General features: G+C 49.7%; 2 protein-coding genes across 2 annotated transcripts in view; both read right to left on the reverse strand.

The window, feature by feature from the left end:
- The window catches only part of Epb41 (erythrocyte membrane protein band 4.1), a 166,858-nt gene extending 158,279 nt beyond the window's left edge, over window positions 1-8,579 (reverse strand). The window contains exon 1 of the mRNA XM_033767744.1: window positions 8,546-8,579. The gene's annotated coding sequence lies outside the window, so the exon portion shown is untranslated. The remainder of the gene's footprint in view (window positions 1-8,545) is intronic.
- Window positions 8,580-26,138: 17,559 nt separating this feature from the next.
- Window positions 26,139-26,736, reverse strand: part of Oprd1 (opioid receptor delta 1) — a 37,916-nt gene continuing 37,318 nt past the window's right edge. Inside the window, exon 3 of the mRNA XM_033767550.1 lies at window positions 26,139-26,329. The gene's annotated coding sequence lies outside the window, so the exon portion shown is untranslated. The remainder of the gene's footprint in view (window positions 26,330-26,736) is intronic.

The following is a 26,736-nucleotide window of genomic DNA, read 5'->3' on the forward strand; positions in this document are numbered from 1 at the left end:
CCCCCCCACCCTTTTTTTTTTTTTTTTTTTTGAGACAGCAGCTTGTCCAGGTTCAGGCTGGGCTTGAACTTGCAATCCTGCCTCACTTCCCAGAGTGCTGGGATTATAGGTATGTATTACAAAGGCTTGGCTTGCTATCTCTTCTTATAAAGGTACTAATCCTATCATGAGGATCCCATCTTCATGATCTCGTCTCACCCTAATTACCTCCCAAAGGCTCCATTTCCAAACACCATCACATTGGGGGTTAGGGATTCAACATATGAGGAGGGGAGTTACAATACCCCAGCTGGGCTTCCATTTCCTCTCCAGTCAAATGGAGCCTACTGTGCCTACCCAAGCGGTCTGACAAGGTGGCCAGAAGGATCAAATTATGTGGGTGTGTAAAAAAGGTTCTAAAGATTACAAAGCCCCACACCTACTCTGAGTATGATTTCTATTTTAAATCTGTTATCAGCTAAGTAGGAAGAATCCTCAACTTAAAGCAAAAACCTCCCTGGAATTGAAGACACAGTGGTTTCCCCCTTTCTTCACCCAACAGACATTTATTGAGTACCTCCTATGTGCAGGCTCCAGAGAGCCTAGCATGAATTGGTAAGCCCAGAAGTATTATAATAACGATCTTCATCACCATCCCTTGCATGACGATGGCAAGAAGAGCTGAAAAGTGCATGGGTTTTAAGATGAGGCGACCTTTGTTCAAACTACAGCTCCAGCACTGAGCTGTTATTTGATTTCAGGCAAGGCACCCCCTCCCTTCCTTATCTGTATAATGAGGATGACACGTAGCAAACTCTGTACCAGAGGCTTTCTATGCGGTATGTCACTGAACCTCCACAACAGCTCCCGGAGAAAGGTATAATTCCCACTTTATAGATGACGAAAGAGAACTTCAGAGAAGTAGAAAACTTCCCAAGATCATTCAGCTTGTAAATGTAAGAATCACGTCTGCCTGGCCCTACTGCCAGTACTATTTTCATAATTGACAAATTGCATTTATTTTCATGATACTCAAAAATGATGAGCAAAAATGCCCGGGACATGGGATATGTGCCTAAATATTTCATCCGTGTTCTCATATTAAATCTCACAATTTGTACCTTGCCGGGTAGATACAAATATTTTAAGCCAGTTTTCTAGATTTGGAAACCGAATTCAGAGAGGTAAAATAATTTATCCAATGTCACACAGCTAGCAAGAAGTATAGTTGGGAAGCCAGGTACATGTGATTTCGGAACTCAATCTCTTGACCTGTCTGTCCTGTCTCTCTCTTACCCAGTGAAGCCAAGCAGGCAACTTTATCTCTGTTTAACAGATGGGAAAGTTGAGGCCCAGCAGGAGGCACTGATAGGCCTAAGATCACCCAGCAAGTCAGCAGCTGAGGGACTTAAACTCATGCTGCTCGTCTTAAACTCAGTGCTACTTCCTCTACCCATAGTCATCAGACCTGAGCATCAGAAAGTGCCTCTGTCCACTGGACATTTTAAAAGTCTCTATTAGCTCCCCTAGATGTGAGGAGCCCCCAGCACACCAAGCAGGCATAGCCTGTAGAAGGTGTGTGGGAAAACTTTTGCAGGATGCTGTCCAGGGAAGACAGCAGCTAAACTGGTAACCCATGTGCCCTTGGCTTTGGGTACCTCTGTCTCCATCCCCCTGCCTAAGCTGTGAAGGAGGGAGCTCCTGGGGAAGCTGCTCTCCGCCTTGGCACCCCCTAGCTAGCACAGCTCTTAGCTGTGATTTCTGCTGAAAAACAAAAAGCTTGATGGTCTGGGCCTAAGTGCTAATTACCAATAATGACATAATAACTATTGTGGGCTCAACAGCCAAACAGCCCCAGCTAGAAATTCTGCATAACTCAGGCTTGGGAACAAAAGATTTGGACACTCCAACTGAAACTGATGCTCTGGCAGGAAATACCAACCAAAGTATTAGCACACAAATGGAAAGGGTGATGACCACTCACTTTCTCCTTACAATTCGTACATGCTATCATACAATTATTTACTGAGAATACACTGTGTGCTCAGCACAGTGCCAAATCCAGAGCGGATGGGGGGGCTTCACTTATTCACTAATCCACTCCATAAATATTTAGTGAGAATCTATGCGTGATGCACACTATTCTAGGGAGAGGAGATCTAACACTGAATAAGACAGACAAAAATCTCCACCATTAACATTATATTGCAGTGGGTGATGCACACTATTCTAGGGAGAGGAGATCTAACACTGAATAAGACAGACAAAAATCGCCACCATTAACATTATATTGCAGTGGGTGGGGGAGGACGAGCAACAAACAATCAAATATAGTATGTCAAAGAGTGATAAGTGCTATGGAGAAAACTAATCAGGGAAGATGATTAGAGAGCACCAGGATTTGGGGAAGGAAGGTTGTTACAATTTTAACCAGAAGAGTCAGACATGACTTTGCAAAGAATGTATCATTTAAACAAAAAATTTAAAGAGATGAGACAATAAGCCAAGAAAGCATTTGTGGAAAGGTGAGTGTTCCAGGACAAAGGACCAGCAACTGCAAAGGCCCTGGGGTGGAAGTCTGTGCGTGTGTTCAAAGATTTGCCTGAGATCATACATCCAGTCATTAATAGAACAGAGGTAGGGAGAGAGATCATATACAGACTAACCACCCACTGTGTGCTTAGACTCTTTTAGGCTCAGGACAACTCTGGAGGTAACATTTTGCTCACTATTCTCACCATTTACACTTGAGGGAGCAGGATCCAAAGAAATAATGACCTCATCACACAGCTGGAGTGGACACATCTGTCCAACCCCAGATTTCTGTTGCCTCCCTGCTCCTCTGGTTTCTGGCCTAACAAAATCCTATATATTAAGTAAGCGGGTGAATGCTATCTGGTGGAAATGCCCTACCTCCTCAATGAACTGTTTTCTGACTGGTTCTCTTCTTGTTTTCTCTACTGATCACAGAATAACAACAGTAATAATTCCAGTGTGTCTGCTATGGACTGACTACAAGGATTATCTAATTTAGCTCTTTATTGTAAGGAGGTGTGACTATTTTTCCCATTTTGTAAGTGAGAGAAATGAAGCTCACTGAAGTAAAGCGGCTTGTTAAGAGATCCTGCAGTCGACCCTGATGAAGCTGAGATTTGAAGTAAGGCTTCTTAGCTCCCAGACCTACTATTGCTATTTGAGACAATTCCTTCCTATGAGGCCCAGGTTGGGCCTGGGATTGTGAGCTTGTGGCCAAACTCACAATCCTCCCGCCTTCAGCCTCCAAAGTGCTGGGATTAAGCATGTGTGCCCCCACACCTGGCGTATCTATTCCTATAGTATCAGCAGAAACCACTGACATCAACCCATCGCCTTCTTTTCATACATCCAAAACAGGCCCAGGGAGGCAGTGATTCACTTAAGATCTTGCAGTAGGAAGAACTGGAGGGGCGGGTGTTCTTTCTACTCTGCTGTATTTTGGATTTGGGTCCAGGTTCTCTCTTTTAGGCTACTTTCTGGCCTCTGCAGAAGTCTTCCTGCTGTTCTAGTCCTGAATGGCAGGTCCAAGGAGCTCACAGTGCACCTCTGTCCCCTTGGCCTGGGCCTGGGTAGTACAGGACCCTTCCTGCACTCAGCTTTTCCAGAGTGTTTGAGGTGGCCGCCAGTCAGAGGAGCCTGTAGAAGGGCAACTGTCTTGGGTGAGGCTCAAGTGCCCCAGCCAACTGAGAGAGGAAAAGATGCTGAGCCTCTGGCTTTAAAATCAGTTTATCAGGTGTCATGTGTTCAATAAGAAACCATATCAAATATTTTAAATTTCTACCCTGGGAAAGGATGGAACAGAAGTTTTTAAGAGGCAGCAGTTACAATACCTACCTTTGAGGACTCACCAGGTTCTTCATTTACTGTTCCCAGTCCAATTCTACACTGGAGGATACTAAGGCTCAGAGAGATAAAGTGACAGCCAAGGGACAGAGCCAGAATGATTCAGCGATCCAGATTCCTACAGAGTAACTTTGCACCCATTAGCTGCCCACTCTCATCTGAAGTTCCTACATCTGTATCTCAAGGGACTTGGTGTCCAGCATCTACAGTATGAGCCAAGAAGCCCAGGGACCCATCCCTGCCCTGGCCACAGAGCCACCAGAGATACAGCACATCACACTTACTTTTCTCCCAAGCACCAGAAAAAAGAGCCCAATTATCAACTTCCAGGGAGAAAAAAATAAAGCTATAAATTTTCCAAGTATTTCCTACTTCCAAGTTGCTGCTGGCTTTGGCCCCCAACCAGAGAGGGTCCTGTAGGGTAGTTGGTGGGGAGGTACCCGGGCCTTAGGATTGAGAATCCTCAGCTTGAGGCCAAGAGAAGCAAGGGACAGGAAGAAGCCAGCTCATCAGTGGGCTAAGACCCCTCTGGAGACTTGGGCTTGTTTCTTAATCTTTTCCTTCCTTTGTTGGCCAGAGCTGGCTGCAAGGAGAGGCAGGGGAAACAGTGGGTGGGGCTGAGGAGATGAGGGAGTCTGGATAATGATTTAATTAGAGCTCCTGTTTATGGGTGCTCATTACACACAGACACTAGACCAGGGCATTCGTGGGGATTACCTCACTAAAGCCTTACCTTTCCTTGTGATGAAAGCCTCCCAGCCCCACTTTACTGAGGGGAAACTGAGGTGCAGAGAAGGCAAATGAGTGACTGAAGGCCATATAGTTTGTCAGTGGCAAGGCCAGCAGGAAGCCCAGGTTGTTGACTCCTGAGAGAGGGTTCTCTTTTCTCCTGATACCCAGAAAGCGTTAACTACCTGTTCCCCTGGGCTCACTGGGCACCTGAGGAGCAGGAACCTCTATGAGTCATCTTTGTGCCCCCAGAACCCAGCCCAGGTCAGGGCTCAATAAATGTTTGTTGTCTAGTTGCATTTTATCACTCAATCTATGAGGCAGGCAAAACAGGTTTTCTTATCCTCACTCTCAAGGAAAAGGAGGGCAAGCACAAGGGAGTGACTTCTGGATTCACAGGGACATTCAGGGACACTGGTCGATAGGCCTAGAACCCAGCGCTTCTCTGCACATTGCAGTCCCCTGCCATGACCTGACCTCAAAGAGCTGTCCTCCCTGCTGGACCCACCAGGGGCACCACAAGGAATCCCTAAGACAGTGGCCAGAAGCCTTGCCCCAGTGTCCAGCTCAGACAGAGCTGCCACCTATGACAGCTGATGGCAAGGAGCAGATGAGTGGCTTTTGCCAACGCCGACCCAACTCTGGCTCCTCCTCTCAGACAGACCTCTCAGCCAGTGGGCCCAGTCACCCCAGATGCCACGATCTTGCTCTCACTTCTGTCTGTCCTGCCTGCTGCGGCCATTATCACTTCCTCCTGGCTCTGCCTTCCAGACAGACCTCGCATCCACACACATGCTCACACAGATATACCCCACTTCGTGGCCCAGTCCTAGGCCCAATATTCAGCGTTCCTCACTGGACTGTTGCCTCTGCCCCTGCACCTGCTCTTCCATGCTTAATATCCAGTGGTTCTCCACTGCCTGTAGGTCAAGTGGCCTCCGATCTCCTAAGCCCGTCTCTCCAGGTGCCCCCCTCCCCACAGTGCAAGCTATGGCTCTGTGCCCTGGCACATGTAGTTCCTTCCCCAGGAATGTCCCTTCTCCCAGACTTTGCCTAAGAACATCTAGTCATGCTTCAGTGCCTCGTTCAAAGGTAAAGTTGGTGGTTTCTAGGTCCTTCTCCCCACTAGACCTGGAGCTCCCCAAGGAGACAGGGACAGGAGTATGCAGATTCATCTCTGGACACCATGACAGCAGGGCCTGGCACAGAGTGGGCATGAGTAAAAGCAGATGACCAGAAGAGGGAGTTGCATTGTTATTTCCATGAGCCACTCCCTTACTCCACCTTATAGGTGCCTTTCAGAACCTGTCAACTAGATTAGGTTGCTACACACCTGTCCCCAGCATTTCCTTCCCAGACATGATTTCCACTGTCCTAAGAGGGAGAACTTTATAATTGCAGAATAATGCTCATTGTTATAATAATGATCACAATTACTATTTACTGGGCACTCAGGCCTCAGTATTTAATCCTCACAAGAACCCTAGGAGGTAGATAGATTCTTTTATTGTCTTTATTATTATAGATAAGGAAACTGAGGCTCCAAGAGGTTATATATTTTGCCTATGGTCACACAACTAGTAAACTATTAGATTCACTGGGTCTGTCTGACCCTTGACTACTATGCTGTCCAGTCTTCTGCTTTCTGATATCTCCACTCTTCAAAACTCAGAGTACAGGGGGCCGGGGATTTAGCTCAGCGGTTCGGTGGCCGCTTGCAAGGACCTGAGTTCAACCCCCGGTACTGGGAAAAAAAAAAAAAAAACTCAGAGCACCAAGGCCTGGGTAGTGAGCACAGTCTCTGTGTGTGTGTGTGTGTGTGTGTGTGTGTGTGTGTGTGTGAATTTATTTATCCAACAAACACCTCAGTAGCTCCCATTAGTGCTGTGCTGGAACTAGAGAGGTGTAAGAGGACTCACATGCACTCCTACCTCCTTGGGGAGAAAAGAGAGTTTCACACTAAGCATTTGGGCCTCAGGATCAGCAGAATTGGATCTGAGCCCCACCTCCCCCCACCCCATAAATAACTGTAACTCACTTTATGACCCAGTGCATTTCCTTCATCCATAAAGTAGGGATAGCAATGCCTGGGTCAGAGTGTCACTGGAAGACACGTGTCTAAAATAGCACATAACAGCCAGCCCAGAAACAGGAAATATGATAATGGCAACAATACATATGATGACCAGAGTTTCTCAGAATCCCTAGCCTTGTTGGATGCAATTCTCTAGGGCTCTCTCTGGAGCCTCCTCAACCAGAGCCAAATAGTAGTATGGACCATGTTCTGATCGTGACCACATTCTGATTAAACTATTCTCCAAGTGAAGTGTCCTTCATTAACCCTATTCTACAGGCAGGGCAACCTAGGCAGAGAAGGTAGATCACTGGATCAAGTCACTCAGCAAAAGGGCAGGTGAGCTGGAAGCTCCACTCAGCTACATCCACACCAGGCACAGCCCAACCCATGTCCCAAAAGCCTTGGCAGCCTGCTGGGGAGTTCAGGGGCTCCTCACTCCTAGATAGGTGAGAAGCTAAAAGTGGGAGAAAGGAACCAAAAAGATGGACATTTTGCTTAGTCCCCTCCCAGAATGTGCCAAGACTGGAGGAAGCCAAATGGGATATGGAGAGGGCCAGGGATTTAGCTCAGTGGTGCTGCCGCCTGCCTTAGAAGCACAAGGTCTTCAATTCGATCCCCGGTACAAAAACAAAGGGGGATATGGGGAAAGTGTTGTCATATGTATGTCTCAGATGAGGTCTCTAAGACCCGGAGAGGTTCATGACTTGTGCAAGGTCATATGACTAAGAAAGCAGCAGTACTGGGAAGACAGAGTCTTCCTCACCCCTCCCACCTGCCTCTCTCTCTCTCTGTCTCTCTCTCTCTTCAGAACTGGAGACAAAACCCAGAGCCTCCCACGTGCTAACTGCTATAGCACTAAGCTACATCTCAAGCCCCTTTTTTTAAAATTTTTCTTTCATTCTTTTTTTTTTTTTTGAGATGGGTCTCATTAGGTAGTTCAGACTGGCCTTGACCTCACAGCAATCCCCCTGCCCAGCCTCTTCAGTGTTGAGACCACAGGTGTGCCCTACCACACCCAGCATCCCTTTTCTCCTAAGAAAAACTAAAGGTCTGCTTTTCCCTCTTCAAGAGATCTAGTGGCCTAGGTCCCTCTCTCTGCTGATTAAACTTGTATGGTATTTGGTCTCGCACTTGGTTCAGAGAATACACAGCCCACTTTAACAGCCTCCAAGAAGCTCAGTCTCATGAGCAAATAGGGGTCTGACATTCACTGAGCCTTTATGATGCTGGACACTTTGTATCTATTAGCCATTTAATTCAGCACAAAAACACTGACAGGTACATAGTAAGCACTCAACACATGTCTTCATCTATTCAGAAATATGCACCAAATAACTACTATATGCCACTATGTCCTAGGTGCTAGACACACAGCAGTTTAACAGATGAGCACAGTGCCTGCCCTCATGGTGTTTAGTTTATTTATTTATTTATTTATTTTGTCCCAGGGATCAAACTCAGGACTTTTCGATTGCAAGGCAGGCAGAGGAACCACTGAGCCAAATCCCAGGTCCCCGTGGTGTTTATATGAGTAAAGGAATAGGTATACAGTACTTGCAGTTGGAAGGTATTAATATTTGCACTTTACAGATGTCAAACTGAGATGCAAAGAGCCACCCATCCATAAGTGGCAAAGCAAGGATGCTGTTCCAGGCTGTCTGCCTCTGAGCCCTTTACAGTGTATCACATGACCCCCAGGTCACTACCCAGTGTGTCAAGCGTCAGCAGAGATCTCAGCCCTGCTTGCGGTACAATCCTAACTTCACAGAGTACCTTTTCTCAGCACTTCCACCTCCACCCCTGGCCTCTTCTTACATCTCCCAGTGGCCTCAGAGCCATGGGACATGCATTAGAGCTCACATAGGTCAAACCCATACTCACCCAGAAGCAGCCGACCAAGTTGTGCAGCCAGTCAGAGAGAGGCCGTGGAGCCATCACCGCAGCAGCACATGGAAGCAAAGCACAGCAGTGAGACTCACAGCACAACCAATAACCAAGCTCTTCCAGCCCCTCTTCAGCCAGGACCTCCCCCTGCCTCTGGGGCTCTGCCCGACACTCTCCCAGTTAGCAATAATCTGATAATAATCCACACTGAGCTCATCAGGATGCACAGGGCCCTGGAGGCAGCAGAGTCCCTGGTTACAAACATTCCCTGAGACCTACCGTGGGTCAGGTGTTAGACAGGACACAGTCTGAGGAAGACAGATCTGTCCCTGCCCTTAGGAACCTGCACTGCATCGAGGAAGTAATCACATGGCTACAGAACGACAAATGTCAGCTTCCAGGAGGAGACCTAAGAGCTCAGGTTCAAATCCTGGCACTATCATTATGGCTCCATCATTTGTGAATCAGGACCTTTTTATTTTTTTTTTTAACATCTCCATGTCTCATTTATTCATCTGTAAAATGGAGATAGTATCATTATCCACCTCATAGGATTAGCATGAGGATTACATGAGCTCATATACAAAGTTAGGGTCTGGGATTTAGCTCAGTGGTGCCACCACCTGCCTCACAAGCACAAGATCCCAAGTTCGATCTTTGTGAATCAGGACCTTTTTATTTTTTTTTTTAACATCTCCATGTCTCATTTATTCATCTGTAAAATGGAGATAGTATCATTATCCACCTCATAGGATTAGCATGAGGATTACATGAGCTCATATACAAAGTTAGGGTCTGGGATTTAGCTCAGTGGTGCCACCACCTGCCTCACAAGCACAAGATCCCAAGTTCGATCTCCAGTACCAAAAAAAATATATAGACATATAAATCTATATATATAAATATATTAAAATATTTTGAACGATGCTTGGCACATAATTAGCTGTCTGTAACTGTTAGCTACTACTACAACTACTATTATTATTACTACTTTTTGTACTGGGGATCAAACTCAGGACCTTGCACTTGCAAGGCAGGCTGTAGCATCAGTGAGCTAAATCTCCAGCCCTGTTAGCCATTATTACAGGGGGCTGCAGCATGGGTGAGGCCACCACCTACCTGACAAGGTTGCTACGGGGACCAAAAGAGACAATGTGAAGTGAAGTGTGAGCCCAGTGCCTGCCATAGGGTAATTACTCAGTGAATGGTGGTGTTGCTTTCTGGGCCCTCTGCAGCGAGCACAACCCCAACATAAAGCATCTCAACAGAGCGTCTGTCTCAGAACTAAAGCCTTAGACTGAAAAATAACCAGAAACCACACTCTTCTGTGTTTTTTCCAAATGCTTCATCTTTGACCTTCACTGTACCCAGGGCATGGACAAAAGTGAAATTATTACTATTCTCATCTTGCAGATGAGGACTGTGAGGCAAAGAGACTTCTCTGTGTGTCCTTAGGATTGTCTTTTCACATCTCCAGCCCTGGTTAAGTAGTCAAGCGAGATCCAGCTAGCATCTGCCTAGATTGTCTCTTTCCCATGCTAGGGATTGAACCCAGAGCCTCAAGCATGCTAAGCAAGCATATGTTCTACCACTGAGCTACACCCCTACCCCTTTTATATTTTGAGATATGGTCTTGCTAAATTGGCCAGGCTGGCCTCAAACTCACAATCCTCCCTCCTCAGCCTCCTAAGTTGCCAAGGTTATAAGTGCGTACCATCATACCTCGCCCTCATAGTAAGTGTTTAAGAAGAAATGGCTCAGGTTAGAGGTGTAGCTCAGAGGTAAAGGATTTGCCTAGAATGCCTGAGATTGGAATTGATCCTAGCACCACATATGTACATACCTAGGTAGGTAAAAAAATAAATAGAGACAGTGATTTCTAATTATAATTAGAGAGCACAGGCCAAGAATAGGATTTGTGAGCTGGACATGATGGCACATGCCTGTAATCCCAGCACTCTGGGAGGCTGAGGCAAGAGAATTGCTAGTTCCAGCCTAGCCAGGGAATTTGGTGACTTAGCAAGACCCTGACTAAAACTTAAAAAGCAGGGTCAGGGACATAACTCAGTACAGAAGCCCTGGGTTCAATCCCCAGTACCCAAAAAAGAAAAAACAAAGATTTGTGGGCTCATCACCTTAACCTTGACCTTGCCTGCAGCCTATCCCCTCACATGGGAAAAGGGCAGGTGACAGACTAAATTCCAAAGCAGGTCTCATTGTGATAGTAATGGGTATTAGGACATCAACAGAAATTCTAATTTCAAGCTTCTTTCCCATTTCACGGAAAGGGAAACTGAGATCCAGTTTGAAAAGCATCTGGCTCACAGACTACAAAGGAGTAGAATCTTAATTCTATTAGTAAATCTCAGAATCTTAAGCACTGGAGAAATTCTGGCCCCACACATACTCAGACCCATTCTGAAACCCAACAGATCTCAGGTCACTTCTACCTCTATGGCCCTTTTTAGGTATCCTCTTCAGCTCTGCAGCTGACAAACCTGTATAAAGCACACAGTAGGTGCTCAGGAAGGACTTGGGAATAATTACACGAAATAAATGAAGTTCTTCTCTGGGTTCCCATTTCCTAGTCCCTTCCAGGATTCTCTCCCTGCATCTCTCTTCTCCCTCTCATCCAAGAATCTGTCTCACCCTGCAGCCCAGGTGCCCCAAGCTGGGCCTGGCTCCAGTCAGTAGAGCTCTAGGCCTCCACAGGGCCTACATGGCATCAGCATCTTCCCAGCCAGAATGGGATATTCCTGCTCAGCTCTGCCAGCTAGGCTCCTGGCCAGGGTCCACTCTGCAGAGAGGGTGCTGGCCCTGCCCTGCCTGGGCCCTACCTCCACTGGTCTAGGGGGTGGGGCAGCCTAGGAGACCCAAGAGCTTCTATTGGCACCGGGGGGCCTACGGAGGGAGGCCAGCCTGGTCTAGGTGGTGCAGGCAGATGGTGCAGGAGACAGCCAGGTATGGGGCCTTCTCACTTCACTCACACACCTAGGTGTTCCACCTGTGCCCTACGTAGCTGTGACCGGGCAGCCCCTGCCTGATTCTCTTGTATATATGCAAGGGAAACTTCAGGGCTTCCCTACTCCATTCCGTTTTTAAAACACACTGCTGGCCTGCTTTCAGATTAGCAGATGAGGTTTTAGTGCCTCATTTGACTCTGCTAAGGCCTGTAAGGTCTAGATTATTGACTACAGAGGAACCTGGAGCTCAGAGAGGCTCATGCAAGGTCACACAGCAAGGATGTGGCAGAGCAAGGATTCAAAGTTCTGCTGCATGTAAAGCCTACAGAACCCTGATGTTTCCCTCCCTCCTTTTCTCCTCCCTCTCTGATCCTTACAGTTTCTGGTTTTCTTGTCAGACCTTCCACCTCCCTTCTGCAGTCTCCCTTCCCCCATTCCTGGTCAGAGTTAATAATTCCCACCTCACAACTGCTAAATCATCCTATTTACATGCCCCTGACAGCAGCAGGTACCAGAGGCTGCAAGGTACACAAATTATTTCTGAGATGTCTGTCTCTCTCTTAGGAGGGCCTTGATGGCAAGGAGTAACCTCAGTAGGTCTGACAGACTGACAGTCTGTCACTTCCATCTCTGCTGCCACCCCCGACCCCCATGCAAGCCTCTCTGGCCTCCCCCATGCGTCCCTCCCCACCCAATCCTCCCGCCACACATCAGACCTGTAACTAGGGTACAGGTAGGGAGCTTACTGAGGAGGAGGGGTTGTGCCAGTGCACCTGTCCCTCCCTCACCCTTCAGTAGCTGAGGACTTGACCCTTGACTTGGCATCCTGCATCTCTCACAGGGACTCCCAACTGCCCCAAAGCCCACCCCAGCCAGGCTCTCTCCAAACCTCCTCCTTGAGAAAAGGGTTCCAGGAGCAGCCTCCCACTCTAGTCCAGGAACTTAAGGGGTCGCACGAAGCCACTCCCTCCTTCCAGGGAAGGGGTAAGGCCTGGAATAACCTTCCCCAACCCCACCCAGACAGCCCTTCCCCCACTCCTTTGAGGCAAGCTCGGGCTGGGGTCTCTCAGGACAAGTCTCCGCCTCCAACTTGCTGGACAGGAGGGGTCTGTCCTATCCCAAAGAGGTGGGGCCTGCCGGAAAGTGTGGGTGAGGGCAAGACAACTCTTGGGCAAAGATGAGGGCAGACAGGGAGCGACAGGGCAGGGACGAGAGAGAAGACAAGAGGGAAAACGAGGGATGAGAGTGAGCAGGAAAAGGCCCGAGAGAGCCGCAGGAGACCAGAGGGAGAAGAAAGTCCTTAGCCCAGGCTGCAAGGGAGCGCGTGGGGCCGGGGCGGGGAGTGCAGAGCCACCGAGGCAGACAGCGCCGGCGCCCCAGATCGCGGGTCCCTGGGTCCGGAAACCTAGTTACGTAAGGGCCTGAGCTGGGCGCAGGGATCCCGGCCGGTGCCCCTTCTGCTGCGGCAGCCGGGCCCGGTACGGGGGCCCCCGGGCTGTGCGGTTCGGCGGTTGCGCGCCGAGACCCGACACGGGACGCCGCGACACGAGGCTGGTTCCGGACCCAAGCCTCTCCCCTACCCCAAACTTCGAGACACCCAAGCCCCTTTGGGCCCCGAGTTCTGAGCTTGGAACCCAGGACCTCTACAGCGAACCTCCCCCCGGGACCTTTGGACCCTGGTCTCCCCCTCCCAGGACGGTCGGTGCCCTTGGGATCGATTCAACTTGTCCCTCGCTCAGTTCCTCCCAGAAACTGAGGGTCGCCCCCTAGGCGGTCCGGGCTCACCTGGGCTGGACTGGGCGGGGACCTGGCCGGGCCGGGCCGGGCCGAGTTCTCACTCTTCGCCGCTCTCGCCCTTTAAGAGGTCCCTACCCCTTTGCCCCGCCGGGGGCCTCCACCTGCACTGACAGAGCAACTCTGACGCAGGCCCCGCCCTTGCCCCAGGAGGCCCTCTGATTGGCGCTAGCAACTGCCAATCTTCTGGCCGACGGGCAGGAATGGGCGGGGGAGGGCGAGCGCTGCAGTAGGGAAGGGGCGGGGGCTGCAGGTGCGGCTCGGCTGGGACGCCCAGCCGCAGGCAGCTCTCGGTGGACCCAAGGGGTCAGAGGAGGGGATCGCCAGAACTTTTTGGATTGGCTACTGTGGGCTCTGACGTCATGTGGCAAAAGTGAGAAGCAATTTGCCATGGTGTTGCCTCTGAGGGTAGTAGGTCGGAACGGGGTTGGCCACAGGGGGTCTAGGAAAGCGACCTTGACGAAACGCACCTGAATGACCTGCCTGTTCCACTACTTCATCCTGTGCGACCTTGACCGAGCCACTTCTCCGAGAGTTTTCTCAACTGTAAATCTTACAGTGTTCTCTTGAGAATTAGCGATATGTGTTATATGCCAAGCATGGGTCTGGAACGCAGGGAAGCATTCATTGAATTTGGATACTGGGTCCTCTTGTGCCCACCTGGCTACACTTCTCAGTGACGTTTTCACTTCTGATGTTCCGTTCCATCAGTGCTGGAAGGGGCTTAGGTGGTCACTGCTTGATCACGTAATGTCAAGGGTGGACTTTCATTTTAAAACCACTCCATGACTTTAAAAACTCTTCATCAGATTAAGGTCAAACCTGCCCGTCAGGACTTCTGCCCACAGAGAACAAACACAATCTGTTCTGTGTGGCAGAATCACAGATTCATAAAATCATACAATATTCCATACCAGAGAGCCATTTGGAGCTAATCCCTTCTTTGGACAAATGGGGAAAACTGAGGCCCACTGAAGGTAGGTGGCTCCCTATCAATAGGCCCAGGAGAGGAAAGCTTCCTACAGGCTCTGGACTCTGCTTGTGTGCAAATCCCCCTTGCTACCACTTACTTACTACCTACATTATTTTGGGCAAGCTACTCTCTCCAAGCCAGTTTCCTTCTTGGAGTTAATGAAAGTATTTTCCTCATGGGTTTTTGCCAAAATTAAATAAAATAATCTATTTAAAGAGCCAAGAACAGTGCCAGTCTCAGTAAGCCTTTAATAAGTGTATGATTAGTGATGTTATTATTACAACAGTACAGAAATGAATTGTCATAAATTCACTTATTACCCCCCAGGCTCACTGAGTCCTTCTCTGAGCCAGCCTGTTGTAGACTTAAGCAAGGCCCTTAATTCTGTGGTTTCCAGGAGCCCACATAACACACACACACACACACACACACACACACACACACGGGCTCGCAAGCATACTGACACACCTTTCACTTGCTTTTGTATGACTCTGCCGTCAGGCACTGATAATTGCCCAAAGAGCTAAGGATCTAGAAGCAATTGAGCCTGGGCTCTGTGTTCACCAGCTTTGTGCCTTCTGGCAAGCCATCTCCTCCCCTCCAGGGTAAAATGAGATCAATAATAGTACCAACTTTATGCGGAACCATTGTGATGATTAAATAAATGACAGTATGTAAAAATATATATACAAATATCCAATATTAGATGTCATATTATTTTTTTAATTGCTCCCACGAGTATTCATGAAACCCAGGAGAGAGCAAGTTGTGAACTCTCTGATTTGGCCTGTGCAAATGTGGGCTTCCTCTCCGGTCCCCACGCAGCCCCTATCCCTGCCAAGAACCATTGTGATGATTAAATAAATGACAGTATGTAAAAATATATATATATATATCCAATATTAGATGTCATATTTTTTTAATTGCTCCCACGAGTATTCATGAAACCCAGGAGAGAGCAAGTTGTGAACTCTGATTTGGCCTGTGCAAATGTGGGCTTCCTCTCCGGTCCCCACGCAGCCCCTATCCCTGCCTCTGTGAAAAGGCCCAGGAGAGGAAAACCGCCCCGGCAGGCTGAGGGGTGGACAGGGTTATTCTAAAGAGCTGCGCAGGCCCCGCCCCTCTCCACCCGGGCCAGGCACGTGGCTCCAGCTCTGTTGGGCTGAGCTGAGCTGCCTGTGGTGACTCAGCAGTGCCAGCGCCTGCCCCAGACTGATAAGTGTGTGCCTCTGTGTGTGTGTGTCTGTCTGTCTGTCTGTCTGTCTGTCTGTGTCTGTGTGTGCGCAGGCGCGCATGCTTGAGTACATGTGTTGGGGTAACCAGGGAGCTCTCTGTGTTTCTGACCTTGTACATTCACCTCTGGAAATGCATGCGATCTTGTGTCTCCTGTCTGTGTATTTTGGGGGGCCGGCATGTGGTTTGAATCAGTGCCTGTCAGGGTGTGCCCATGTTTGTGAGTTTGTATTGGTGTGGCTTTCCGCCTATGCCTCCCAGAAACAGATGTCCCACCCACACAGCCCCCAGGTCCTGGGACTACAGATCTCTGCTCTGCCCCTGAGGCCTCTCTGCCCAGCTACCTGTGTGTGTTTCCTGTTGAGGTGACCTTTGCACATCTGTGGGCAAACAGGACCTTGTGAGTCAAGTTTTGTTAGTGAGGGGTTTATCACTGCCTGAACTTCAGGCCCCTGTCTCACTGCTTCTGCAGCGAATTCTTAGCACTGGAAGGGGCTTTATATAGTCACAGCCCAGACCCTACCTGAGATGCTTCCCATGAAAGGTGGCCTCCCAAAGAGGTGGCTCACATTTAGTCATTGTTATTCCATATTTTAAATGTGTCTTTTTATTTTATCTCAGTCCAGCAAAAAACATTCTGAAGAGGGTCTAAGGCTCAGAGAGCTGAAGTCATAGCACAAGGTCACATAGCTCTTAGGCAGAGAATGTAAGGTGACAGGAAGGGGGCAGTTGCCCTTCTGAGGCTGAGCACCCAATTTGCTGGAGCCTGTGGAGGACTGATAACCCTGGGGGCAGGGGAAGGAACCTGTTTGTGTCTCCTCCTCCTCCTCCTCCTCCTCCTCCTCAGAGAAGATCTGGGCCTCCAGAGGGTTCCTTATCCTCCCAGAGCCTGGGCACTGCCACCAGGGTCAAATAAGCTTGAGTTGAGTGATAAAGGTCCTGGAACAGATGAGAGTGGAGGAAGGGGTGCATGTGTGTTTGGGAGTCTCTGTTACTTCAACAGAAGTTTATGGAGCACGTGATGAAAATTGGACTACAAAATAAAATAAAAATAAAAGTATGCCTGTAGTCCCAGGAGGTTGAAGGCAGGAGGATCACTTGAGCCCAGCAGCTCGAAGCCAGCCTGAGCAACATAGCAAGATGTACATTCACCTCTGGAAATGCATGCGATCTTGTGTCTCCTGTCTGTGTATTTTGGGGGGCCGGCATGTGGTTTGAATCAGTGCCTGTCAGGGTGTGCCCATGTTTGTGAGTTTGTATTGGTGTGGCTTTCCGCCTATGCCTCCCAGAAACAGATGTCCCACCCACACAGCCCCCAGGTCCTGGGACTACAGATCTCTGCTCTGCCCCTGAGGCCTCTCTGCCCAGCTACCTGTGTGTGTTTCCTGTTGAGGTGACCTTTGCACATCTGTGGGCAAACAGGACCTTGTGAGTCAAGTTTTGTTAGTGAGGGGTTTATCACTGCCTGAACTTCAGGCCCCTGTCTCACTGCTTCTGCAGCGAATTCTTAGCACTGGAAGGGGCTTTATATAGTCACAGCCCAGACCCTACCTGAGATGCTTCCCATGAAAGGTGGCCTCCCAAAGAGGTGGCTCACATTTAGTCATTGTTATTCCATATTTTAAATGTGTCTTTTCATTTTATCTCAGTCCAGCAAAAAACATTCTGAAGAGGGTCTAAGGCTCAGAGAGCTGAAGTCATAGCACAAGGTCACATAGCTCTTAGGCAGAGAATGTAAGGTGACAGGAAGGGGGCAGTTGCCCTTCTGAGGCTGAGCACCCAATTTGCTGGAGCCTGTGGAGGACTGATAACCCTGGGGGCAGGGGAAGGAACCTGTTTGTGTCTCCTCCTCCTCCTCCTCCTCCTCCTCCTCAGAGAAGATCTGGGCCTCCAGAGGGTTCCTTATCCTCCCAGAGCCTGGGCACTGCCACCAGGGTCAAATAAGCTTGAGTTGAGTGATAAAGGTCCTGGAACAGATGAGAGTGGAGGAAGGGGTGCATGTGTGTTTGGGAGTCTCTGTTACTTCAACAGAAGTTTATGGAGCACGTGATGAAAATTGGACTACAAAATAAAATAAAAATAAAAGTATGCCTGTAGTCCCAGGAGGTTGAAGGCAGGAGGATCACTTGAGCCCAGCAGCTCGAAGCCAGCCTGAGCAACATAGCAAGGTCCTGTATTACAAAGTAAATAAGTAGAGATAAAAATACAAATTGACCAATATCCGCTCAGTCCAAAAGGGGAAGGTCTCGAACAGGTCACAAGGCACGGGGGAGAGGAAAGGGAAGCTGGGGCCTGAGGCAGGGGTATGTCTGGAATCCACTGTGTGGCTCAGCACTGCCTCTGCATTCAGGCTGTTCCTGAATGTTCCTCTTCTGAGCCCATCTTCTCAGCAGTCAGATGAAGTAATGGTTGGCGCCTTCCCTGCCTTTCTCAGCCCCATGTGCTAGAAGGGTGAGCCATTTGTAAACTGAGTTGCAGTGCGTCGACGATGACCATTCCCACAGTGACTCGCAGCCTGCTTTGAGAGGGCCCTGAAGCAGCTGTGTACTCAGAGCCCAGAGAGGGCAATGCTGTTCCATCTGAGGGAGCCGGGGAAGCCTGGAGGAGACCTCCAGCTAGACGTTGGAGGATGAATGCGCCACATGGGAGCTAGACAACATGTTTCAGGTGGAAGAACAACCCACACAAAGGCTTGGGCGTAGGATAGCAAGGGTCTGCTCTGGGAACAGAAAACAGGCTGGTGTATATGAAGCACAGAGTGAATCATAAGATCTAACAGCAGAAAGCCTCAAATGCCGGGTAAAACCAGAGGGCAAGATTTACACGTAGCCAAAGGTGAAACTTAGCTGAGGTGCGGCAGTCGTGGGGGTGTGGGATAGGGACTCCTCCCCAGGATCCATTTGGAAGTGCGATCCCCAAGACGATATTGAATTTGGTAGGAAGCTGCCAAGAGGGAGGAAGTTGACCAGGAAAAAGCTGAGTTTAATACCATAGTCCAGCTGGGCGTGATGGCAGACACCTGTGATCCCAGCACTCTGGAGGCTGAAGCAGGAGGATTGCCTCAATCCTCAAGTTTGAGGCCAGCTTGGGCTGCAGTGAGTTCCAGACCAGCCCAGACTATACAGCAAGACCCCATCTCAAAAAAACATAGTCCAAGGATCTCCTGCACTTGGGCACAGAGTGTGCCCACCATTAAACATGAAAGGGCTCCGCAAGGCCCACCATCCAGGACTTCCTCTGGGTTGCAGCGGTATGGGGCAGAGGCCAATTCCACCAAGAGAAGCCCTTCCCAGGAGAGGCGCCATCTGCAGAGCCTCTGTTGAAACAGTGATGGACAGTCCCATTTCCAGGGAACACCCCTGCTTTCTGGATGGGTAAAAGGAGGCTGAGAAAACGAAACATGTATGGCAAGGTAACCTGCTCACTGTCACAGCCAGTAAGCTGCAAGGCCAGGGCTTGAAAGCAGCACTCCTGATTTGCTAGGAGGGCAGGAAAGCACTGCTGCAAGTGTTTGAGGCTGGCTTGATTCTGGCTCCTGGAGACCAGAACTGAGAAGCAGACGCAAAGGGAGAGGCAAAGATGGTGTCTGCCGCCACCTTGCGGGCAGAAAGTGGCTGGGATTGAGGCGCAGGAGGGGGTGACCCAGGTCTCCATGAGGAGAGGGAAGGCTCTGAGCTCACTGTGAGTACTTGCCTAGCATGTGTGAGGCCCTGGGTTCCATCCCTAGTTTAATAAAGGAAAAAACAAGTCTTTTTCCTATGAAGGCCTTCAAGACTGGAAAAACTAAAGACTTAATGGGCAGATTCCAGAATGTGGGGCCAGCAATGTGTTTGAAGGGCTTCTTGAAAAATAGTACGAAGTTAAGAATATATGGGCATGACAGACTTGATGTTGTACGCCTGTAATCCCAGCTGCTCAGGAAGCTGAGGCAGAATAATTACAAGTTCAAGGCCTGTTTAGACAACTGTGAGACTCTGTGTCAAAATAAAAAAAATAAAAAAAATAAATTAAGGGCTGGGGATGTAGCTCAGTAGCAGTGCTCAGTGCAAGCTCAGTGCTTGCCTAGCAAATAAGAGGTCCTGGGTTCCATCTCCATTCTAGCAAAAAACAAAAACAAACAAACAAACAAAAAAACGGCCTGTGGCCATTTGAAGCTGGAGAACACAAGTGGGAAGGGGGGGCAGGACCAAATGGAAAGAGAAAGGGGTCTTGATTAACTGAGTAACAACACAGTCTACTTTTCCAGTCTAGACAAAAACATATGACCTTGGAAGCACAGACCAGGATGCTTTCCAGGGCCCAAGCAAGTGTGAGGCCACCCTTGGGCCTGTTAGAATCAAGTGTGAGGTCTCCTGTAGAAGGCTGGGGGACTCTGAAGAAGAGCAACGCTTGGGTTCATGTCTCCCAGCGCTGTCCAGATGGGCCTTTCACCCAGCTCTCCCAGAGCTTCCTTCTGGAACCGAATCAAGGTTCCCTGTTCCTTCTGTGCAGCCACATCCTGAGGGCCTGGTTTCTCCACCAGGACTGCTCAGGAATCCTTGGTTCTGCCCTGTTGAACCCTCCTTTGCTTTTCAAGGTTTGGAGGACCTCAGGAATATTTGGCTGCCTTCCCTTGCCTCCCCAGGCAGTGCCAGGGCTCTGTGGGCCACCCAGGGCCTTTGGTCAGTGCAGAGTCGTGGTCTGAGCCCCTACAGTCAGCATGTGTCACCTGGGTGTGGTCAGAGCAGAGAGTCACATCCAGAGTCCAGCTCCAAGAGCAGCCAGGCCTGTGCTAGGTACTGTGGTGTTGGGATGGGAGAGAAAGCCAGATGTAGGCCCTGCCCTTTACTAGCTCACAATCTGGGGGTCAGTAAGACGTGGGCTGAGACTTAATATTTTCATTCTCAGGGCAAGAGGTTTTCAAATTCTTACAGAATCCCAGTATGGGAAAGGAAGGAAGCAGGGCAGTTCTGAGTGAAGCAATGGGTGTGAGGCAGGCAGGGCTGAGTGGTGGGGAGGTCATGTGCCTGGCCTCCCTCTTTCCTCCTCCCTGCTTTGCTTCTCCAAGCCCTTCTAAGGACCTGTGAGTTGGAACCGTTGTTCTGTCTCCAGCATTTTGCTTTAGCAGTTGGAAAATGGAGGCCTAGAAAGAAAAACGTGGCCAGGGTCACAGAACTAGCAGTGGCTAAAGCTGGAATCAAACCTAGGACCGCTTCTGGACTCAAATCCAGGGCTGAGGTCTCAGCCTCCATGCTGGATGGTGGAAGCCGGACCAGTCCTTCCCACACCTGACACACCCTGCTCTAACACTAGGATCCTCTACCCATTCAGGAGAGCTGCGTCCTGAAGAGAAGTTCAGAGTGTCCCTAAAGCCCTTGGGTATGGGACAGCAAAGAAAGGGCCCATGCAGACCCCCACGTTGGAATAAGGATGGGACTGGACTTTTGTCTGGTTCACTGCTGATCTTCAGTCAGAGCACAGAGCCTGGCACACTGTAAACAACAAGTAGAGTTGAATTAATGAATCTGAGGCAGAAACTGAGGGTAGGGGAATCCCGTCAGGAAATCACCCCTTCAGGTTGGCCTCCTGCACCTCTGGTGTTGCCTGATTCCTTGAGGGTGGAGGTTTGGGGGACTTGGGCAGGGCTCTGTAAACATTTAGCTTAGCTGCTTCTTTCTTCTTGTTCTCTTCAGAGCACTGTCCTATCAAAAGGACAGCTGTGTGACTTTGGCAAAGTCACTTCCCCTCTGTGAGCTTCCATTTCCTCGTGTGCAAAAAATACTTGCCTGAGACACAGGGGGACCCTGTAGTCCCAGCAACTTGAGGCTGAGGCAGAGGATCCCTTGAGCCCAGGGGTTCCCGCCCTAGCCTGAGCAACATATCGAGGCGTGCCTCTTTCTTAAAAATATTTATTTTAAAGCTTCTTAAAAATCTATTCCATTTAAAATGGTGATTGGGACTGGTCATACGCCAGGCACTGCATAAGGCACATGGAATTGAAAAGACAAGATATGGTCGGAAAGGATAGCGGTGCCTAACACATGTGAGGGGCAGTTCTCCTCCCCACCACTCCCCGCTCGTTCATGTCCCTTTTTCAGGAATCAGTTTCAGGGCACAGCTTCAGGGATGAAAAGTGAAACAAGTGCGTGAACTTTGAAGAAGACGGAAAGAGTAGAAACTAAATAAGAGTGCTGGTACAAGACGGAGCCCCTAGGTGGCAACAGTGTCTAGGAAATTAACCTGGTCACTGGAAGCCTGTCCTAAATTTCTTCAGTCCAGGCTGTTTGACTGCATTCATGTGTAAAAACACATATGTATAAACAAGCGTGGGCCTAGAAGTATGCATAGAAAGCACACGTGAATGCACATCGTGCGAACCAATGTGTGCAGATATATGTGAATGATGTGCGTCTGGGGATCCAGATGAGTCTGTATGCAAACAATGTACCCAAGGCATGGAGCATGTGTGTGAATGTCTGTGCACTCAGCCCAGAGCGTGGACGTGTGGCCTCCAGGCAGGTGCGGGCCAATTAGCACATGACCTTGTGGACAATGTGGACTCACTCACAGCTACACCTTTTTTTCCCCCCAAGACTGGGGTTTTTGCACTGAGCTACATCCCCACATCTTTTGAAATTCTTATTTTGAACCAGGGTCTTGCTAAGTTGCCCAGACTGGACTTGAACTCGAGATCTTCCTGATCTCCCAAAAGTGCCTCCCAAAGTGCTGAGATCACAAGTGTTTGCCGCTACTCCTGACAAGATAACATTTCTTGAAACTTTGGGTCCTAGAGCCCTGGTCCCATGAGAGCTCCTAATCCTGTAGCAAAGTGCACATTTCATGCCCCATTCCAGAAGGCTCTGGAGTCGCCTGGTAAGGAAATAATCTGGCTGTTAGTAGACTGGGAATATGGTGATCTTTTTCCTCCTTTTTTCTGTGTATGCAGTCTCTCAGTTTCTATAATTTGAGGCCAAGAGACCCCACCAATGTTACTGAATTTTAAAAACCCTGATGTTAGCCAGGTGTGGTGGCGCATGCCTGTAATCCCAGCACTTGGGAGGCTGAGGCAGGAGTATCGATCGCTGTGTGTTCGAGACCAGCCTGGGCTACATAGTGAGTTCCAGATCAGTCTCAACTACATAGTGAGACCCTGTCTCAAAAAACCAACCAACCAACCAAACAAACAAACCCTGATGTTCCTTTCCATAGGACTTCCTGTGCCCCTTGGCAATAGTGGGATCCCAGGGCCTGGTGATGTTCTCAACAGCCTGCTGAGAGAGCAAGTCTTGATCTGGTGACACCCCCTAGCAGCAGGGCAAGTCCCCGCAGGGCAGGAGAAGGCCTCCGGGAGGCAGAGAGCACATGGTGACCTGGAAGGGTGATGGAGTTGGCACAGGGCCCCATTGCCCACCTCTCTGAGAATAGCCCACTCTGAGCTGGGCCTTGGTGGTCCTCTTCCTGTAGTTTCTCTCCTGTCCCTCTAAGGGAGTTGTAAGCTGCAGGCAAGTTTGAACTTAGATTCTTAGAATTCCCTCATTGGGGAGGGGCCTACAGCCTTCCTGATTTTGTAGGCAACTGGAGCTATTGAAGGTTAAAGGTAGAGAGCGTTTTCCCCATTAACAATAATGTGCCCTGTACCATGCACAGCTGTTCTCCATTAGGTCCTCAGGAAAGCTCTGGTTATGACAATTATTTATCCTGTTTCACAAAAGAGGAAAGTGAGCGCCAGACTGGCAACACATATTATTTTCCTCAGGACACATACAAAGGTGAGTAAAAAAAAACTCCTCTGCACACGTTCACGCACAAACATGCATGCTCACGCACACACTCACCTTCACAGTCATCCTGCCCAGTCTCTGTGGGAATTGGCTCTGTGGCATCTCTGACATTTTTCTTTCCTTTTCTTCTTTTCTTTGTTTGTTTTTGAGACAGGGTCTGTGTAGTTCACGCTGGCCTTGAACTCACTATGTAGCTCAGGCTGGCTTCAAATTTGTGCAATCCTCCTGCCTCAGCCTCCTGAGTGCTGGGTTTACGGGTATGTACCTCCATGCCTGGCATGTGACATCTCCTTGATCCAAGCCCCTCTTGAGCAGGGAAAAGCCCAGCTGCCAACCCCCCTCCCGACCTGGGGAGCCTGCCCCACCCCTGCTCCCTGCACTGTGCTGTGCTGAATCTTCAAAGTCACCCTGGACCCAGTGTGGGGGTGGAGGTGGAGGAGGGACTCCGAGCCCTGGTGTCCTCTTAAGGAAGAGTCATGCAAGGCCGGGAGGCGGATCTGATCCGAAAGCTACTCCTCTCTGGGGAGTTGCTTAGACCGCAAAGGGAATGGAGCAAATCAGGGATCCCCACCCCCAGAGCCACATCAAGGAAACTGGGGATTCTGTTGCCAAAGGGAAGGCCACTGAGGTGCTGGGGTGGAAGAGAGGCAGGCTGAGGTGGGGAGGGGGACAGGGAACCAGTAGGAGCGCAGGAGCACAGAGAGGGGTGGGGCCGAGAGTGGAAGCCTGGTCTGGCCTGGACCCTGTGATTTCTAAGGACAGCGACACACTCTGAGGTCCTGAGCCTCTGCTCTCCTCAAGTCTGTCAGCCACCCAGCTGTGGCCCTCTCACTAGGGGACTGAAAGAGATGAACAAAACAAACCGACAAGGATATAAATGCTCATTTTATTGGGAAAACAGATTGGGTCTAAGGACCAAGATGGAACCTGGGAGGGATAAAAGCCAGGTATCTGAGGCAGCTGCATTTGTGCCAGGCCTACCTCCCTCACCGCCAAATCATGGCAGTGCTAATGACACGTGTCAGCCCCCAGCCATGCTTTTCCCCATGTCTGGACCAATGCCAGGGGATGTTACCACGAGATGTCAGTTTCTGGGATCAAGGAACATGAGGGAAAAGTCTCAGTTCTCTCCCAGAATGTCACAGCCCTCAGAATCCATCAGTTCCTATCTCTGCTCCTCCACTGTCTGCCCAGAGGGGGACAGAGAAGTGCCGGACGTCACACAGCGAGGGAGTGGAGGACAGAGTCAAAACTGCATTCCCTGTCTCCCGGGATTCATTTCCAGAGGGGATTTTAAAAGACAGGTCCTTCTGGTGGATGTCCCATTTCACCATCCCCATGATTCAAGAGTTCGGGCCAAAAGGCCCACACCAAGGCCATCGGGACCCCTCTGCCCTTCCGGGCTGCCCCTCACTCTTGGGTCCCTGGGAGGGACAAGAGGACAGCCACGAAAAAGAAGCTGGTGAGAAGCCTTCCTCTTGAAGGTAGCTTCTCCATTGCAGGCTCCTTCTGAAGCTCGAGGAGATGGTTATCAGAGTAAGACCTTGGGCCCTGCCCTGCCTACAGCACTAGAAACAGAGCTGGAGCACACGTAACAGAAAGCATCAGACAGCAGGTGAAGACTCCATTTCTTGAGCATTTGCTGTACACCAGGCATAGTATTCACCCACATGGTGCCCACTTTCGTTTGTGGTGATTTTTTTTTTTTTTGACAGGCTCTCTTATGTAGCTCAGGCTGGTCTTAAACTCACAGCAATCTTGCCTCAGCCTGAGTGCTGGAATTACAGGTATGTACCACCACTCCCAGAATTGCTTCGAACTTCTCTGACCAGAGCAAGGCCCACCACTTGCGGCCTTGTGTGTGTGGTACAGGGATAGAATTAGGGACCTTGCACTTGTGAGGCAGGCAGCAGCACCACTGAACTAAATCCCTGGCCCACTTGCAGCCTCTTTCTAAATCTCAACTTCTTACTAGCTAAGTGTGCTCTGTGATGGAGGAAATGGACTGAGAGAGTGAAAGGTATTGCCCAGGGTCACACAGAAAAGCCATGGCAGGCCATCAAAGAGTTACAAAACAAGCAGGCTTCCAAAGCAGGCAGAGAAGGATCTGCCAAGGTCACAGCCGTTTTGGGGGCAGTGGGCATGGGCTGCTAAGGTGATGGCAGCATCTGGGATCAAGGCACAGAAAATGCTCAGCCTGTGACCTCCAGCTGGATGTGACATTCTTGCTGGGGCCTTCTGGGTAATCAGAGAGTGCTTCCTCATGAGAGGCCAAAGTAGGCAAGTGAAGGAAGGGACTTGACAGACCCAAGATGGGTCCCAGCTGGGGCAATCACTGATTAACCATGTGGCCTCGAGCAAGCCATTCCCTTCTGTGAGCCGCAAAAGGGAGGTAAGAAAAGGAAAGCCTGTTTCACAGGCTGGGAAGATGGATGAGCTGCTCTATATAATTGGGCGCAGATAAGCACTGCCGGTTTCCTGCTACTGGCATTACAACAGCCTGTCACGGAGATGGAATGTGTGAAAGTGCTGGGCACCCTGGGTGGGGCTCATCCCTGCAATGACGGTGGCACTGGGACGACACCCAGTCACACACTCTAAGGCACCAGCCTGCCCATGGGAGAGCTTAGCTTTGAATTCCCAAGCTGCCTGACACCAGAGCCCCAGACCCACACAGTCAGCATCCTGGACTGACCCCCATCTCTAACCTCTGAGTGGCCCTGACTCTCCCATCACTCCTGCCAGCTCCTAGCATGACCTGCCTGGTGTTCAGAAGGGAAAGAAGGGAATATATAATAACAAATAAATAGGGCCGGGGATTTACTTTAGTGGTTCCACCGCCTGGCTCACAAGTGCAAGGACCCGAGTTCAATCCCTGGTACCCAAAAAAGAAACAAAACAAACAAACAAAAAACCAAATAAATAAATGCTGAAAGAAAGCTCTGTGTGTTTTCTGTGTGGGCACTGGGGCCGGGAGCTGGCGGGTGTGTGTCACTTCCCAGGTTTGGCACTTCGAGGTCCGGTTCCCGATCCAGATCTGTAGTCCCAGGCTCAGGATCTGTCAGTTACAAAGAAAGGGGTGATCTTTGAGATCACTGAGACCCAGCAGATGCCCACGTGGGACTCCTGCTGCTCCCGGAATGCTGGCAGAACTTCTGAGCCTATCGACTGCCCTCCACGTGGAGGGCGTTTCCAATTCCAACAGCTGCCTCTGGCATCTGCATAATTACTGGAAGATAGCCCTGTATTGGACCTAGCAGGTGGCAACACTTCGGTAGGCAGTTGGCTTACAATCACACCATTAACAAGTGGCCAAGAATCCATCAAACTCGTGTATCTTATTAGAGACTAACCCAGTCCTTTGTGTTAGATCGAGGAGCAAACAGAAGCTCAGAAGCTGGGCGTGGTGGCGAACACCTGTAATCCCAGCACTCGGGAGGCTGAGGCAGGAGGATCACTGAGAGT

This window comes from Fukomys damarensis, unplaced genomic scaffold (genome assembly GCF_012274545.1).
Source record: "Fukomys damarensis isolate Sample0158 unplaced genomic scaffold, DMR_v1.0_HiC HiC_scaffold_23, whole genome shotgun sequence".
Classification (NCBI taxonomy): domain Eukaryota; kingdom Metazoa; phylum Chordata; class Mammalia; order Rodentia; family Bathyergidae; genus Fukomys; species Fukomys damarensis.